At 37.2% G+C, this 17,015-nt stretch overlaps 1 protein-coding gene and 1 pseudogene across 7 annotated transcripts in view; one reads left to right on the top strand and one right to left on the bottom strand.

Annotated features, from left to right (window-relative positions):
• Positions 1-17,015, bottom strand: part of ST6GALNAC3 (ST6 N-acetylgalactosaminide alpha-2,6-sialyltransferase 3) — a 467,918-nt gene that overhangs the window by 73,303 nt on the left and 377,600 nt on the right. The window lies entirely within an intron of this gene.
• On the top strand, positions 8,711-8,824 carry LOC118605309 (annotated as a pseudogene).

Here is a 17,015-nt window from a genome sequence, read left to right as displayed (position 1 = left end):
AGTCTTATGGCTGATACAAATGTGGTCCAGAGGAACCAGAGTTCAATTCTAAGTATTTTCCTACCTTGTATTTGTTGACATTTTGTTTTTCAATTACTTCCTCATGTATTCCTCATGTATTCAAGTAATTCTTCATGTATTCATTTGATCTGCCTGATTAAAATCTTTTGAAGATATATAGTAACTACATTCCATGTGAATTTCCTGTGCCTCTTAACAATGAAATATATGATTACCCTAATGAGCTGACATTTCTAGTGTCTTCCTGAATTCTTTTTTATATTAGTCAAGAAAGCTTTTATTTTTAAGGGCATTAAGTCTATTTTATAAAAAGTAATAATCAACTAGTCTGTTTCCAATTCATGGAAGAGAAAGAATTTAACCTGCCAAAGAAGACATTTGGGTAACCTTGGGCAAAGTACTCAACTTTTCTGAACCTCAGTTCCTAACTCTAAAATGACAGCGTGCCTAGCATATATGCCTTTCGTGAGTACTAAATCAGTTAATGCTTATTTCCTGTTTAAGGAGTGCTTGCATGTGGTATTTGCTCAAAAACATTAGTTGCTTTTATTGTCATAGCCATTTTGATTACTGGAAATATTTTTAGCCAGGAATTAGTCCTTCAAAGTCCAAAGATTTTAAACACAGTTGAAATGTCTTTTTGCTTCAGAGAACTAAAATAGCTCTTCATTTATCTGTCTGTGCTAATACAATTTCTCAGAAAGCCAACTTTCATCCAATAAGTAAAAATGCTTGAAAACTATGTTCCAAATACTAATTTCCAAATGTCCCTGCATCAAATCACATATTTAAAGGAACCAACTTTATTAACCAAGCAAACTTCCCGACTTGTGCCTTCAAAAGAGGGCCTTTGTCCCAGAGCGCACAGCCTCCATCACCGAATAATATGCCCCAAGTGAAGTGTCCTCGTTAGTTAAGTTCTTTCATCAATTTTCAAGTTAAAGTTTTGTTTTGAAGCTAAGTAATGCTGGTTTAATTGGCTTTTCTCCCCTGTAGCAGAAGTTTTGGTGGAAGATGTATATCTCAAAATCTAATTACATATCTTAACTGTAACCTGAGAAGCTTAAAATTCACAGGTGCAGTTTATCTGTCAAATATGGAGACAGTTGGCAAATACAGGCCATAAAGGTGGAGATTTAGTACCCAACTTCATGAATTGTTGCTGCTTTCCTATGTTTATTACTTCACAGTTAATCAAGGAGATAACTCCCAGGAGTTCAGTGTCTTTCTTCCTATGTTCTCTATGATGAGGAGGGAAATAGAAAAGGATATTCTCTTTGTTAACATATTTCCCATTGGATCAAGGTATTTGGTTCACAGAGCCTTGAATAACAAAACATTAAATGTTTTAATCAATATCTGGAATCTTTTTAAAATCCGACATATCAGGGCATCACATTATTGTTACTATTCATATACAGTTCTTTTAGTACAAAAGCGTCTCAGTAATTGTAAGAATGTGTGCATATAATTAGGACAGATATTCAGAAATGGGACCGCTTGATGACCACCAAAATCATATTTCTACACTGACCTGGCATTTTGCCACTAAGAACAATTACATTGAAATAATTTTGTAATATGAAAGACCTAATTATTGAGCAGAACACAGCTTCTTTGCCAAGCATTGGAACTACAAAAGGTTTTACATGTATATACATCAAAACCGATGTGATTATCAAAGATGAATAAAAACAGAGAAAAACCAAAAGTGTCTCCAAAAGAATAAGAAAAGAATAAGAAAAGATGTATTTCCCAATACCAGTCATCATCAGTGCTACCTAGGACAGCTTCTAGCAAGACAAGCCTTCCTCATTCACAAGCAGTATGTCTGTTACCTGGAGCAATTAAGACTCTGATTCCTAAATAATTCAGGAATCAGAGTCTTAATTCATGGCCAGCATGATTCGCCTATTCAGCAAATAAGATATTTATGGCACTGGACCAACTTACCCCAGAAATCCTTCATTGGTCGGAAGTTCTTCTATCTCTTTATTTCATGGTCTAAAATCAGTAGAGCTAATACTTTCATCCTCCTCATCACCCACTGTTCATATCTTTTGCTACTATTATACAAGTTTCATTTTTTAAAATGTAGAAATGCCAAAAAATGAAATGAAAGAAATCATGAACTAAACATACAAAGAACTAAAATAATAATAATAATAATAATAATAATAATAATAAAAATAATTGCTTAAGAACCTTAAGGGTTCTCATTCTTTAGGAAAAGGCCCAGGTGTTTCTTTGAAACACCAGAGTGAGTTCTTAGGAATGAAATAATGTTTCAACATTGGAAAATCTTTTAATACATTACACAATATAACAAAGTAAAGAATAAATAATTCATGATAAACTCAATGCATATCAAAAAGAATTTAATGAAATTCAACATTCAATTATGCTTAAACTTTTGGTTAACTAGAAATAAAAGGGAACTTCCTAAATTTGATAAGTATTACCTATCAAAAATCTATAACAAGAATCAAACATAATGAAACTTAACAATGTTACCAGTAGAGGTAGAACAAGACAAGGAAATCTGCTATCACTACTCTTCTTTAATGCTGTTAAGGGTCTCAGTCAACACAAGAAAAATAAAATGAGATATATATATACCAGAAAGATAAAAACAAAACAGTATTTTTATATAATTGATCATTCTATTTACATAAATAATGAGAATCTAAAGACCTTAGAATTAGTAATCATTCAGCAAGGTGGCTCAATATAGGATCAACATAAAAATAATAATAGGATTTCTACACAGCAGATATAATTCATTCAAGGGTAATAATAGAAAAAAAAGTACCCCATTTATAACAATGACAAACTAAAATATAGCTAAGAATAGACATAACAAATATGTATTGATTTTTGTAGAATAAATTACAAAATTACTCTTTGACAAAAGAACTGAATAGACAGAGGTATACCAAGTTTATGGATAAGAAGACTCAAATCGATCTATGTATCAATGCAATGACATTTAAATGTTCAAAAGGCTTTTTTTCATGAGACATTATAAGCCAACCTTGAAATTCATTTGAAAGAGCAAAGGGCCAATAATAGTTAACATCATTTTGAAGAAGAAAAGAGTAGAGGTAGCCTGACTTACCAGATATCATACCAGATATATCATAATTGGTAATAATAGTACTGATACTACAACTAAAAATAACAGCTAACTTTTATTGAACGTTTCATTTATTATGAGTTTGGTACAATTATTTTCATCATTTTACAAATTAAAAAGAAACTGGGGCATGAAGAAATTGCGGGTCTCTCTGAAAGTACCATGGCTAGGCAATGGCAGAGTTAGGTTTCAAACCCAAGCAGGCAACTCCTGAGCCCCTGCATTTAACCCTACGTGATGATTTCTCTGAAGCAATGGTGATACACAAGGTGTCGTAGTGGCACAGGGATAGAAAAACAGACCACTGAAACATAATATAAAAATCAGAGAGCGACCATGCATAAATGGAAATTGGATGTCAATTAATGACCCCAAAATGGAGCATTCAATAATGCAGCGAAGGAGCATTTGAGATCTTGCTCCCCACGATATGTCATCGGTTTGGGTTAAGTAAACTCTTATAAAAATTCCCTATAGGTTTGGGTGTTTCTTACATCAACAATACTTAAAATGTTGGAATGATCTCTTCTCCAGACCTCAAAAGATAAACACCCCCAAATGGAGCAAGATGACCCCAACATTCCTCATTATTACCTTTTATCTGCATGCTTTTGTAAACTATGTATGTTGAATGATAATTATCCTGCACCCACCAGTGGAAAAGAAGTATGCACCTCTCCGTTTTCCTTTTTATCCAGTCCTAGAGATTTCCCCTCTGCTTTTTCCTGTCTCCTTAATCTACCACCAGTGGTTTTCATGTGACCTTCCTTAGGGCTTCTCTTTTGATTCTACTATATAAAATAAACTGCAAAACTGCTATTCCTTGAGGCAATATCTCAATCCTTTGAAATTCGTTTTTAGGACTGGCCCCAAAACTTTGGCCCAAATAAACTCTTCAAATCTATAAAAAAAAATAATAATGTGAGTTAAATTACTAGTTATACATGTGGAAAAAATAAAATAAAACTAGATCCCTTTATGTTACATAAAAATAATTCCAGCTGGACTAATTGTGGAAAGCAAAAACTTCAAAGTGTTTTTAAGATAATATGATTTTGGAGGTGAGAAGGATTTCTTATATAACATATAAAAAAGCCCAAACCACAAAGTCATACATTGATAAATTTTACTATATTAAAATTTAATACTTCTATTCACAAAGCAACATTATAAGCAACATGAATAGTTAAGCAACAGTCTGGGAAAAGCCATTTGCAAAAAGACATTTAATAAGAAAAGACTGCTATCCAGAATATATAAAGAACTTCACAAATCAATAAGGGAATATAACTCCTCATTCCCTTGAAGAGGGCAATAAATATGAATAGACAATTTTCATAAGAAGAAATCTGATTGGCCAACATACCTTTTGAAAAATCCTCGACCTTCCCTGTCATCAGGGAAATAAAATAATACCGCAAAATAAAACAATGTGATACCATTGCACACCAATTGATTGACAAAAATCAAAGTATGCTGCCCAGTGCTGAACACAGAAACAGTCTCTCCCATTCACTGCTCGTGGGAGTTTCAGTTGGTACAACATTTTGTAGAACACTTGGGCGAAATAAAAAAAAATCAAAGAAATTTACTTCCTTCACCCTGTAACTTTATTCCTATATATATATGCCTTAGACTAAGAAAGCCTCACACATGTAACAAAGAAATATGTAGAAAGATGTTAATTGTTGCTAGCATTATTTGTAATATGAAAAGACTGTAAACCATCAATCAAAATGTTTATCGAGAGAAAAATCGATAACTAAATTGTGGCATATTCACACAATGAAACACTACACAGCTACATACAAAAATATGGTTAAATATCAGTAATATGAGAGATTAAAAAGATTGGAGAACAATACTTTTAGTAGTTATATAATTTATGTAGTGATTATACAAAATATAATATTTATATTCAACTTGAGAACATGCAAAACAATACCCTTTGCTTATAGGTATGTAGATAGATAGTCATAGTATAAAAACGCATGCTAGATAAGCAGACACAAATTCAGGGTAGTGGTTGCCTCCAGCCAGAGAAAGGCATGAGCAGGAACATGGACCCAGAGAAAGGGACACAGGGATTTCAAGTGTATTTGAGATGTTTTGTTTCTGAAATTCAGCAGTATCAACAGACCTCAAGGGCCTCAGGCAAAAATCTGCAAATTTGATATAGCTGGTATTTGAATGTTCATTATTTTATTCCATACATACCTCTTTATGTATGAAATAATTTTCAGTAAATAAAAAGGAGCTACATGTAAATCAGATTTTGATAGCCAGAATCCCATTCTCCTGGGAGGTTGTGATTATATGATAATTTCAGAGGTAGTTTCTCTTCTTTTCTAGCAGCCAGCCAGCCCGTGTAGTAAGCAATATTTATTAAGTTCTGGCCATTCATCAGGCACAAAGCCAGTTTCTGGTGAAACGGTGGTTAGAGAGCCAGCCATGAGTGTGTGAGTGTGTGTGTGTGTGCGCGCGCGTGCGTGCGTGTGTGTGTGTGTGTGTGTGTGAATTCCTATGGGATTATAAATGTACGTCTCCAAACCGTGACAAATGTCATGAAGAGAAGAAGTAGGGAACCATGACAGAGAATAACCGGGGCGGGATGGTGGAGTGTGACTGGGGCTACAGCAGACACTGAGCTTGCACTGCCTGAAAGTTATTCATACCCTTCCCCTGCCCCTTTTCCTTTGTCTTCCTCTACTCTAGAGGCTGAGAAGCTAATCTTGATTTTCCAGACCCCCTTGCATGTGGCACAGTTCTAACAACTAATTAGATATAGTTAGGAGTCTCGGGGGAATGGTGGCCCTGTCTGAATAAAAAAGCAAAGCTTCACTGGAAGGAAAGCCTTTCTTCCTTCTTAACTCCGCACTATTCCACCTGAGGCACGGATGTGATGCTGAGGGTAAAACAGACATCTTGAGATGATGAGGATGGAAGCCATATGTGGGGGATAGAGGTGGAGGGAGGAAGGCAGAGGGTTCTGGGTCCTGGATGACATGGTTGAGCTGTGGTACCAGCTCTGGACTGTTCACTCTGAACTTCTTTTTAGAAGGTTATTAATATCCACTGGCTTGGGATGCTATTAATCAGGTTTTCTCTTATTTGCAGCCAAAAACATTTCAAACAGGTAACTTTTAGAAGAGGTGACATTTATATTGAAAGGATAGGAACAAGAAAGAGTCGGCACTGCAGAAAGCAGGAAAGGGGCAAGGATTTGGGAGGGTAACTGAGACTAGCAGAGGAGGGAACAGTGTTTCAGGGGGCTGGCATGTTTGAGGAGCTCAGGGAAGCTCAATGAGGCTGAAGCTGGATAATGGGAGTGTGACCGCTTTGCAGCAGCCAAGAATCTGAATATCTGACTCTTTCTCAGATTCGGGTTAGGAATAGTAAGTATAGATAATGATTTGTAAACAAGGATGAATGCAGTAGCACCCAAGGTAGTTACTGTTTTCAGATACTTCTTTCTATAAAACAAAGAATTAACCCCAAATCCATTGACTCGAATATTTGTGTTTGATCTTTTAAAAGTGAAGTTCACCAAGTCCACTTTTAGTCCAGAGTAACAGCTTTCTACCCCTTCCTTCACCACCTATGTGGGGAATAATTAGCATCTCATCAGATCTCTTGACGGAAAGTAAATTGCAATGATAGGATTTTACCAGAGCCTAGCCACAGGTAGTGTTTTAGTCATTCATTCCCTGTGCTACAAAGGCTTCTATTTTGTATTTATCTGGATGGGAAGAGGCAAGTTCATTGTTGAAAAGAGTCTGACTTGAACCACACGTCAAAAACCTGGTTCCTTTAATCCTGTCCTCACTAAGCAAAGGGTTGGCTGATTTTCCAGTGTGCTTCCGATTGGTCTATTTCCTCGATCCCATACTCTTCTGGTAAATGAAGTTTACTTTAAGATACAGAATTTACTGAGTACCTGGATAGGCAGAGTACCTGTTTAGGCTAGAAGCCCATGGCTTGGAAGAAAATGTTTATTTTCATCTGAAAAGTCTTAATTTGATCAGTATTCTGCAAGTTTCCACTTGGCTATTTTAGAGTAGACCTAGATATTTATTATTAGTTTCTGGGTCTCTCCCTCCTCTTTCCCTTAGCTTTCTGCAACTAAACTATGGCTATCTAATCCTTTTAATCTTTTATCCATGTCCTTTCCTCAGGCTCTTGAATTCATTCACTCTTGTTGCTATTCTCTGCACTCTTTCCAAATTGCCTGAGCTTCCCTAGTAATGAGGTGGTGGGAACACAATGTGTGATGCCAGGTGCTGCTCAGTTAGAAACGTCCACAGAGGAACTGTTATTCCGTGCCCTTCTGAACAAGCAGCCTCAACCTGGACTTCCCTTTCATCCTGCCAGACTGCCTGGCTGGCCTGAATTTAATTTGCAGACCACTGTGCCCCCTGGGCCTACTTTGGCATCACTGAGTTCTGGCGTCCGCTTCCCAGAGAACAGCTCTGTGTTTGGATTCTCTTCCCCCAGGTATATTCATTGCCTTGCCTTTTTCAAATGCTCACAAAGTTATTATTCCTAGCCTACATACCTCCAGTCTCAAAAGTCATTTGCATTTTATTTCTGTTGCCTGAGCTGCTTGCAGTACTTTCCAAATTGGAATCATTAGTGAATTCCAAAAAAATGAGCAGCTTCTTTCTTTTTTTCCATCCAGGTCATGAATAAGAATGCTTAAATAAGAGTCAGACCCATAGTTGCGAAAACAGCATATTAGGTAGTACATCTTCTTAATCCTCCTTCATTAGTAATCCATCTACGAGCAGTACCACTCAGAACCTTCTGAATCTACAGGAATTTTTCAGCCAATTTAAAACTCACATACTCAACCTTCCAAATATTTATTGAGAATTAAACTAGGTATTTTGAGAGATTCCAAATCACTTAAGATACAATCATTGCCCTTCCAAAGGCTTCTATCATTGTAGACTATATATGATCGTCAACATTTAATAAGCTCCTTAAATGTGCCAAGCATTTAAATACTGTTAGGTACTGAGGTTTCAAAAAGGAAAAGTATAGCATCCCATTGAGTTTCCATTGTAGCATAGCGTCCCATTGAGTTTCCATTGTAGCAGTTAATGGCATATGATTACAATCTAAAAACAATTACGAAATGTACACCTGGGATTTTAATCTTTCTACCTCAGTTACTTCATCTATAAAAAGGCACCAAACTTCTAACTTGTTGGTAGGATTTATATAAGATGATGCATGGACAACACTTAGTTCAGTGTATGACACAAAGTCTAAAGAATGTTATTATTAATAATCATAGTTGTGAGTATAATGATAAAATGGTTATTATTGTTAGTAGTATTATTACTATTATCTCCCACATTCAATCCTGTTGACCAAGGTAGTTTGGAACACTGTGATAGGATAATTCAGAAACTTTTATTAGGTCTACTAGAAAATACTATAATGGCAGGAGGAGGAGATAGCTATGCAAGTATTAATTGACCCTGATGCACAAAAATAACTACACTACAATATGCAATGTAGTCAGTCATCTGACTTAAGAATGTCGCAGTCTACGGCCATGCCACCCTGAACAAGCCCGATCCCATTTGATCTTGGAAGCTAAGCAGGGCCTGGTTAGTATTTGGATGGGAGACCACCTAGGAAGACCAGGTGCTGTTGGTGTAAAAAATAAAAAATAAGGGATTGCAAGCTGACAAGTTCCTTGCAATCTGTGAGCTCAACCAAGGGTTGCTTCACCCCCCCCCCTCTCAAATAAAATAAATAAATAAATATAAAATATAAATATAAAATAAAATAAAAAAATAAATATAAAATAAAAAGAATGTCACAAAGTGCATAGGAAGTAACTGCCTTTGTGTTTTAGAATAGGAGGGAATGGAGGTCATACTGCAGGTTCTCGTGTTGCTCTGTGAGTTTCAATCCTGTAATACTCTGGTCCCGAACCCCTAGATGTGTTTTTAAACTTGGAATGTCCCAGAGGTCAGGTGAAGCTGAACGTGAATAATACCCTCTGCTACCAAAATGCGGTCATTTCTGCCTAACGCAGTTGCAGAAACTCTAGGGCAATTGTTTGCAATTGCTGCTCCATGACAAAGTTCTCACTGATCTGCAGCACAATGCGAATGATAAGGACCACGAAGAGAAGATTTTGGCAACTAAATGTCCCTAATTTAAAGTATTGATATTTTGTTCTTTCTATTTTGTGGGTGTTAAAATGTCATCTCTTTCATAGAAAGGTGCTCTGAATATTTCTCCTCTTGCATCGTCCTTGAAATGTTGTAAGTTTCATAATACTTATTTCTGTGAAAACTTATCTACTCCCAGGATGTAATACCATTGATATGCTGATATCTCTTAAATGTATATCTACTAGGAAAATACTCTTCTCATCTTCTGAATCGTATATCTGTCTGCCTTGGATATCTAACAGTCATCTTAAATATAACAAAAAGAGACCCTTGATTCTCTCTTCCTGCCTCAACTTGTTCCTCTCTTGATCTTCCTATTTCAGTAAATGAGATATTAAGTGGCAAGTTGCTCAAGCCAGTAATATAGGAGTCATCCTTGATACCTCTTTCTCCTCCCACCACCTTATCCACCAACAAGTCTCAGCAATTCTAGTTCCAAAATATTCTTCATAGCCAACTACTCACCATTATCATGGCCATCGTACTTAGTCATATCTATACATCCGAAATTCCTCTCAAACTGATCTTACTCCTTCCACTCATGCTTCTCTCCAATCCATTCTCGAATAGCATACAGAAGTCTCTTTTAAAAACATATATCCTATTTCAAATTCTTTAATTACTTTCTATTACTCTTAGCATAAAGTTAAAAATCCTTAACATGACCTATGAGGTCCTCTTAAGTCCAAGGGTCAATTTTAAAGAGGAAGAGCTCCCTCACTCTCTTTGTCCATATAAAATTAATGTGTTGCATGCTCTTAGAGAAGTATGTTTATTTTTTTCATAGCACATACCTCAATGTGAATTTTCTATATATTAGTGTAATTAATAACTGTCCACCCCCAGACTATATGATACTTGAGGGCATAGTTTATATCCAGTAGTTTATATGCAACTTTGTTTTCCATTGCATTCCTAGGGCATACTTAAGCAGCTGCAGATAGTATTCAATAAACAGTCCTTACTTGGTGAAATAAAAAAGTGATCACCCTTTGTAGGACTCCAATTAAGAAGAATTTTCTTTTCCTGTTCTCCAAAACAGTAATTCATAGAATTACTGTTCTGTTTTGGAAAAGATACAACAGCTTGGGCCTCTGAATATTGTAATGGTTTTTGAAAATGACCTTGGAAAGCATTTGGAGGTGGCTCTCTTCTCTTTGGGGTACAACAGTTTCTTTGGTCTAATTCTAGTTCTGAAGCTCTGCAACTCTTAAATAAGTACCAAGAGATGAAAAGAGTAAAGTAACATGGTATCCATCTCAAGTTTAACCTTTGCATTCTAGAAAACTTTATTTGCACATTTTATGTGCTGTACTGATAAAGTCTAAAGATAGAAAAATTTATTTATGACAAAACCTTGTTCATATACCAGTTGGCTATACAGTATCCTAATTCATAATGTGTGGACTATAAATTAAAAAAGAAAGATTCTAAGCCAGCTAATCGGATTTACATTCCCAGTGGCAGCTTGTGCTATAGCACTTGGGATATTCTATTAAATAGTTTATTGAGATTCAGATGCTCCAATTTCTGATCCTCCCTGAGTGAGTGCTTGTCAGGTACTCCTGTCCTAAAACAAGGCAGTTGGTACTTAACTGAAGGCTCTCATACTTGTCAAATAATCTCCAAAGAATATGAAATTGCTTGTCATCTTTGTCAAAATTACATGTGAATGGGATATTTGCTATCTGCGTTGTAATTAAAAATTCAATTAAAAAAAATTCTGAAATCATTATCAACTTTTTTCAGGCATGAGTTGTTCTACCAAAAAGCAAGCTATTTATAGCTTAGATTTTTACCAGCATTAAGATAGCTGAATTCCAAAATCGTCCCAAGGAAAGGATAGGGTCTGGTCTAACATGGAAGCATATTAAATAAAGGAGGGCAATTGAAGAGTGCAGACAGTGATACTACCTCATTCTAGCACTAGTGTGTGTAACTGTAATTCCCTAATTAGGTTGTATCATTTCATTAACATTAAGGACCACTGTCCCTAATGAGTCTTTTCAAAATAAACAAACAGGAAGTGGCTTATCATTATGGCTCTCATTTATACTGTGCCTATCTACTAGATGAATATTACTGGAAAAAATTAATTGCATTACAGTGGGTGCCACTGAATATAAGCCACTTGGTTCTTGGGAAACGATTACCCTAAGTGGCCGATCATATTAATTGACTATTGAGAGCAGGCTTTGGTGATGAGAGCGAAGCAAGTATGTGTGCATATTTGTAAAGGAAACTCGCCATTTTATAGCCATATAGCTGAGGAGAGATGAGAAAGCAGCCCCAGACTCTGCCTGAAGCCAGTTATAACAGGCAGTTTCTTAAATCAGAGCATGAATTATTAATAGTAATGATTCAGTAGCAGCCTTTACTTATTGAGATCTTACTATGTACTAGCAATGAGGCTAAATCCTTTAAATCCATGATCACACTTAATCCTCACAACAATTCTGTAAGATACGTCTCACTGTAAGTGGTAATCAGGAAGCAAATCATGTTGACTCTAAACCCGGTACCCCTAACTATAACGTTATACATTCTAGATCCAAATTCAGTGGAGATCAGGCCCTCTGGGGTATTTTTATTATGAGTCCAGCTATCCTATCAGCCTGGGCAGAGCTGGTTCATCTGGGGTTTAGGCATCTATGTCTGATGCTGAGCCGAAGGAGATCCTGTGGGTATTTTTTTCTTCTATTCATTTGGAGATCATTTAGACATAATGAAAAACACTATATATAATTCTTTTAGGAGAAAATGGCTTAGCCTTTGCTTCCGTGATTGTAACATTAATGGGCAAACAGCAGTAAAGCCAGATTATAAAAAACACTAGTGCTGATTCACATTTTCCTAACTTTCTATTAAGACAGAAGGAGTGAATAGTATTTCTAATCTGTAGCTTAAAATTTCTAATGACTAAAGGTAAGAATATTGGAATATGCCGTATCAGAAGCAGCAGCCCCCTTCTTTAAAGAGCTGCCTGTGGCATTCCTCTGTCGGGTATGACAATGGGGATGCCTCAGGAAATCTTCACTGTCCTAATTATTATTTCAACCATGTGATTTTTATACCCTGTGCTTCACTTTCTGAAAAAGTGTGTGACTAGAGTAGGGAGTGCATATTGATGAAGTATAAGAAGAAAGGTTGAATAGAGGGCTGAGGTCTAATGAGGCAAGGCCCCTGAAAGCCAGGGTGTCCAGCAGAAAGAAAATGCTCCTTGCTGGGAAGGCTAGACCAGTAACTGGGTATCAGATATTTATATCTCTGAGTGAAATAGTTTATAGTATAGTGAATGCAGACAATCGATGGCTGTTTTAAGGGGAAGACAGTGTGTATGTGAGGAATCCAGCACCACTGGAGAAAAGCCTATGATGGAGAGGGGGGAGGAGCAGGGAAGCTTTAAAGGCTGGTGGGAGAGCGGCCCTGAGAAGGATCATAAAGGACTTATGAAGATGATTCACCTGCTAAGTCACTGTGTTTGGACCTTAAGGAATGGGTAAAGATGAACGACCTTTGTCCTGAAGCCACGAAGCATGACTTGTCTTCCTCCACTCCTCCCCCACCCATTCCTTTCCTTCCACCATCCTTGCAGTCTCAGATGTTTAAAAGTTAAAGCCCTTTTTGGTTAAAGCCACCCTTGGCAAAAAATTCCATCCCCTTCCACCTTTTTCACTGCCTTCAGGAACATGCTACACACAATTTTTTTTTTTCTGTTTTATCATGTATTCCTACCTTTCCTACTATCAGTTCCTTATGTTCAGCTCCCAACCTTACTTCAACTCCTCCATTCTTAAAATAACCTGCTCCGACCCTGCATTTCCTCTAGCTACCATCCTATCCCTCACCCTCATGTCCAATATTCTCTGCAAATAAACACTGTGCTCACCTTCCCACCCCCCCACCCCGCCCGCCAAAAAAATTCACCCCTCAGCTGACTGCAGATGGGTTTCTGCTGCCACCCCTGTGGTGAGACTGCTCTGTTAACAGTACCTAAAGAGTCATGGCTTTCTAAATTCAAGGGATTCTTTATAAGTTCTTATACTGGATTTTGCGGCTTTGGTTTCACTTTGGATCCCACCACTTTCCTTAAACTCTACATAAGATGTTAATAATTTCATATTGTTTCCATTTCTAAGTGACTGCTTTATAGAAAAAACAGGGTTTGTTTGTTTGTTTTGTTTTGTTTTGTTTTGTTTTGATAGCAAATATAGCACTCAGGATTCTTGTTCCAATATCTTTATTGGCTTCTACATGATCCTGAAGGGCTTCACCTTATAACAGCCATGACGATTAAAACCTTCCCATTACCAGAAAGACAACAGTTTAGGCCTAAAAGAAACCAGACTGTTTTCTGATAATTACTGCCTTATAAAAAAAAACTATTAACTAGAATTCATGGGGCTTTGTTTACATATCTGCATCAAGAACAGACTTCCCAATATCAGATAAGAACTTATCACAAGGGCTAGTAGGTTTTCTTAAATTTATAAAATTTATAGGAAATTTATAAAAATAATAGTAAACACTTATATGGCACTGATTATGTACCAGACATTATTCTAAGTACTTTATGGGTAGTATTCATTTTGTTTCCATTAGTATTCATTCTGGGAACCTAAGATCAGAACTCATAGAATATGCTCTCACCTTTACCCAATACTACCTCATCCATGCTCTGCTGCCTTGAGTATGATTATTCCATATTCTGTGGAGATGATTTCATGTTGAAAATTGTTAGTGAAGTCACAGAACTTTGGCAAATTAGAGTAAACAAAGATCTGAGCAATCTGAGTTTAACCGAGACCTAGAGAAGCTATCTGACACAAAACGTGTCACATACATAGTCGGTGGCTGACTAGAAACCAGAACCTAGTACCTGGACCCCTGTAATAGTCTCTACTCCATATTCCTTTTCTTATGTGAATGGGAGACACCCGTTTGCTTCGAATACATGCCAAGCACCATTTTAGACAATGGAGAATGGTTAAGAACAGAGAAAATACCTACCCTCTTTGAGTCATGCTATTCACTTCACTAAATAAACAAGCATTGATTGAGTGCTGATCATGCACCCAGTTCCAAAGCAGGTCTGCAGAGGTCTAGATGTGTGGAGTTGTGGAGAGAAGAGTACAAGAGATGGTCTATGAACATCCCTGTGGCCAGAGAGTTACATAAAAGACAAGGAAAAACACATGAAACTCTTACAGGAGAAATACAAAGTGTTGTATAATTAAGAGTCCATTTGTATGCTAAATGAATACCGAGGATTTCAGAGAAGGGAAGATCCAAAGTGGGAGGAATCTGGCTGTGTATATCGTAAAGAAAGGGCAGAGGTAAAGGTGACGGTTGCCTACCATGGAATATGCAGCAGCCAGATTTACAGACATGGATGGACTTAAAAGGTATAGGGCTGAGTGAATAAAGTGAGAAATAGATGAAATCTAACTGTCATTTGTGTAAATCAAAATACATGCGCATATAACAATAATAATTTGGCAAAGATACATGTGATAAAAAAAGATGCACATAAAACAACAACAGAATGCCTGCCTATGCAGAGAGGGGAAGGGAATAATAATCAACATAATAAATACATGAATTAATTGATTAATTTAAAAATAAGATCAGGGTCTGCACAGACCAATGATGAAATGTGTCATGACCTGATTACGTCAACTCTGCTCTTAAGCCCAAAGAAAAAACTCACAGTGGCCTAGGATAGACACAGTGGAGCTTTATAGTATGTATAAATTATACTCAGACTGAGAGAGGAATGGAAAAGGTGATCTGGGTGAGGAGACAGAATGAAAGGGAAGAGATCATTATGCCAAGAGAGGAAGGTGCATGTGGAGAGAGTAGAGGAAATGTGAACAAAAACATGAAATCAGGCAGAGGCCTGAGAGCTGATGTGGTAGAAAATATGGACTGAAGGGGGTTTCCTGAGCAGATAAGAGATGCAGAAAGAGGAGACAAAGGAAGAAAAGTCTGTCAGCATCCTTGGGAAGAAGGATGCAGATGGCGAAGCATCCAGGAATTCAAATTTTTCAACATTCAGATGTTTATGGATGAGGATCTGAATTAGTTGTATCCATGGGAAAGAGAGATAAAGAAGAGGAACATAGAGAAGAACACAAAATTCCATAGGGATGTGGATGTATTAGTTTGATTCTTGGTGCAGAACATTTTTGAAAGTTTGTTTCAGTGTAGCTGTGGTTCCTGAAAACAGTTAAGTGGGTCACTTGCTTAGCTTTCCTTAGTGGTAGATTAATTAGCCAGCTGTAACTCCCGGATCTCTATTTTTAAATAACGACTTGCATGAATCTCTGAAGACAAGAACTCGCCACTAGTATACAGCATATTCCGGCAGCTGCAAGTTATTATGCCCAGTGGAAATTAAATATCTTTTAGGGAAATCATGCAAGATCTTGTGACAAATATGAAATTAACCCCTGCCACCTCTATGCCCAACTCATTTCTTCGCTCGCCTGCCATCCTAATAAGCAGAGTCTCTGGGGTCCTGAAATGACAGCAGAATTGGCAATATTTTAAAAAGACATTATTCGTCTGTGAGCATTAGAGGAACATAAGAGCCTTTGTCCCTGGTTGAGTGAGAAGCTTTCAAAATCAAACACAGATAAAAACACATAGTAGGCCCCTCCTAAAAAACTATTAACCCATAGTCAGACAGACATAGTTGTAACTCAAGAGATGTAAACAAACAAGCCATTTTATTTATCATCGTAGGCATTCTGCTTCCTCTGCTTAACACTCAAACTTCCACTTCTCTTTCCTTCTGACCAAATGCATTCTCATTCTGGTTCTTCATTACTCCTTTCTTTACAAGCTCTAGGTTTCAGATGACATGTGCCTTTTTATTTTCTCTTTTCATTGCCTATTTTTTTTTTTTTTTACATTAGATTTGGGTTCTTGTAGTTTGTAGAAGATGCGAAACACATCATTCTGACTCAGAGTGAAAAACAGAAGAAAGAGCTAAAATAGTAAGAAATGGCTACAAGCAGCTCTGACGAAGCTGCATTGGGAAAGGTTCTAAGGGCTGCAGCAGCATCGTGTGTTTAGGTGCCATTTGTAAATGTGTGTTTAATAAAATGGCAGTCAATACCTGGCCATAATTACCAAGTAAAGGATTTGATTCATTTGGCCATTTTCAATAAAGAGCAGAAGTCAGACATGGTTTTGACAGGAAATCCATCCCTGGGTGAGTGAAAATAGAATGCTCAAGTTTCCCAAGTTATTGTAAAAGCTCCATAACAAATCCCTTATTTCCCACTTTAGCACCAACAATCTAGAACTCAGGAGAGCAAAAGAAGTAACGCCTCCACAGAGATGGCATAATTTGAGGTTAGATGCAAAGCAGAGGAAATTAGTAAAGACCTGAAAAAAGAAACAGGTGACGGTTATCACAACTCCCCTGCTTGGAAAGGCCCATCGCTCAAGACCATTGCTGTGGAGTTGGGTTGCACTACTCTCGTATCAGTCCTGGGCTTGACCCCATGCCTTTCCCTGAAGTTTCCACATGCTCCAGGATGCCTCTGACTCTCACAGGGAGAGCTACAAAACCCAATGCTGCCAGACAGCACTGCTTTTCTCTTTTATCTGTGCCCAGACATGGCTGTATCCTAGGCCTTCACCTTGACCCTTCG

The sequence above is a fragment of the Rousettus aegyptiacus genome, unplaced genomic scaffold (assembly GCF_014176215.1).
Source record: "Rousettus aegyptiacus isolate mRouAeg1 unplaced genomic scaffold, mRouAeg1.p scaffold_m13_p_1, whole genome shotgun sequence".
Lineage (NCBI taxonomy): Eukaryota > Metazoa > Chordata > Mammalia > Chiroptera > Pteropodidae > Rousettus > Rousettus aegyptiacus.
Note: the sequence above shows the minus strand (reverse complement) of the source record. Positions and strands in the feature narration are given on the sequence as shown.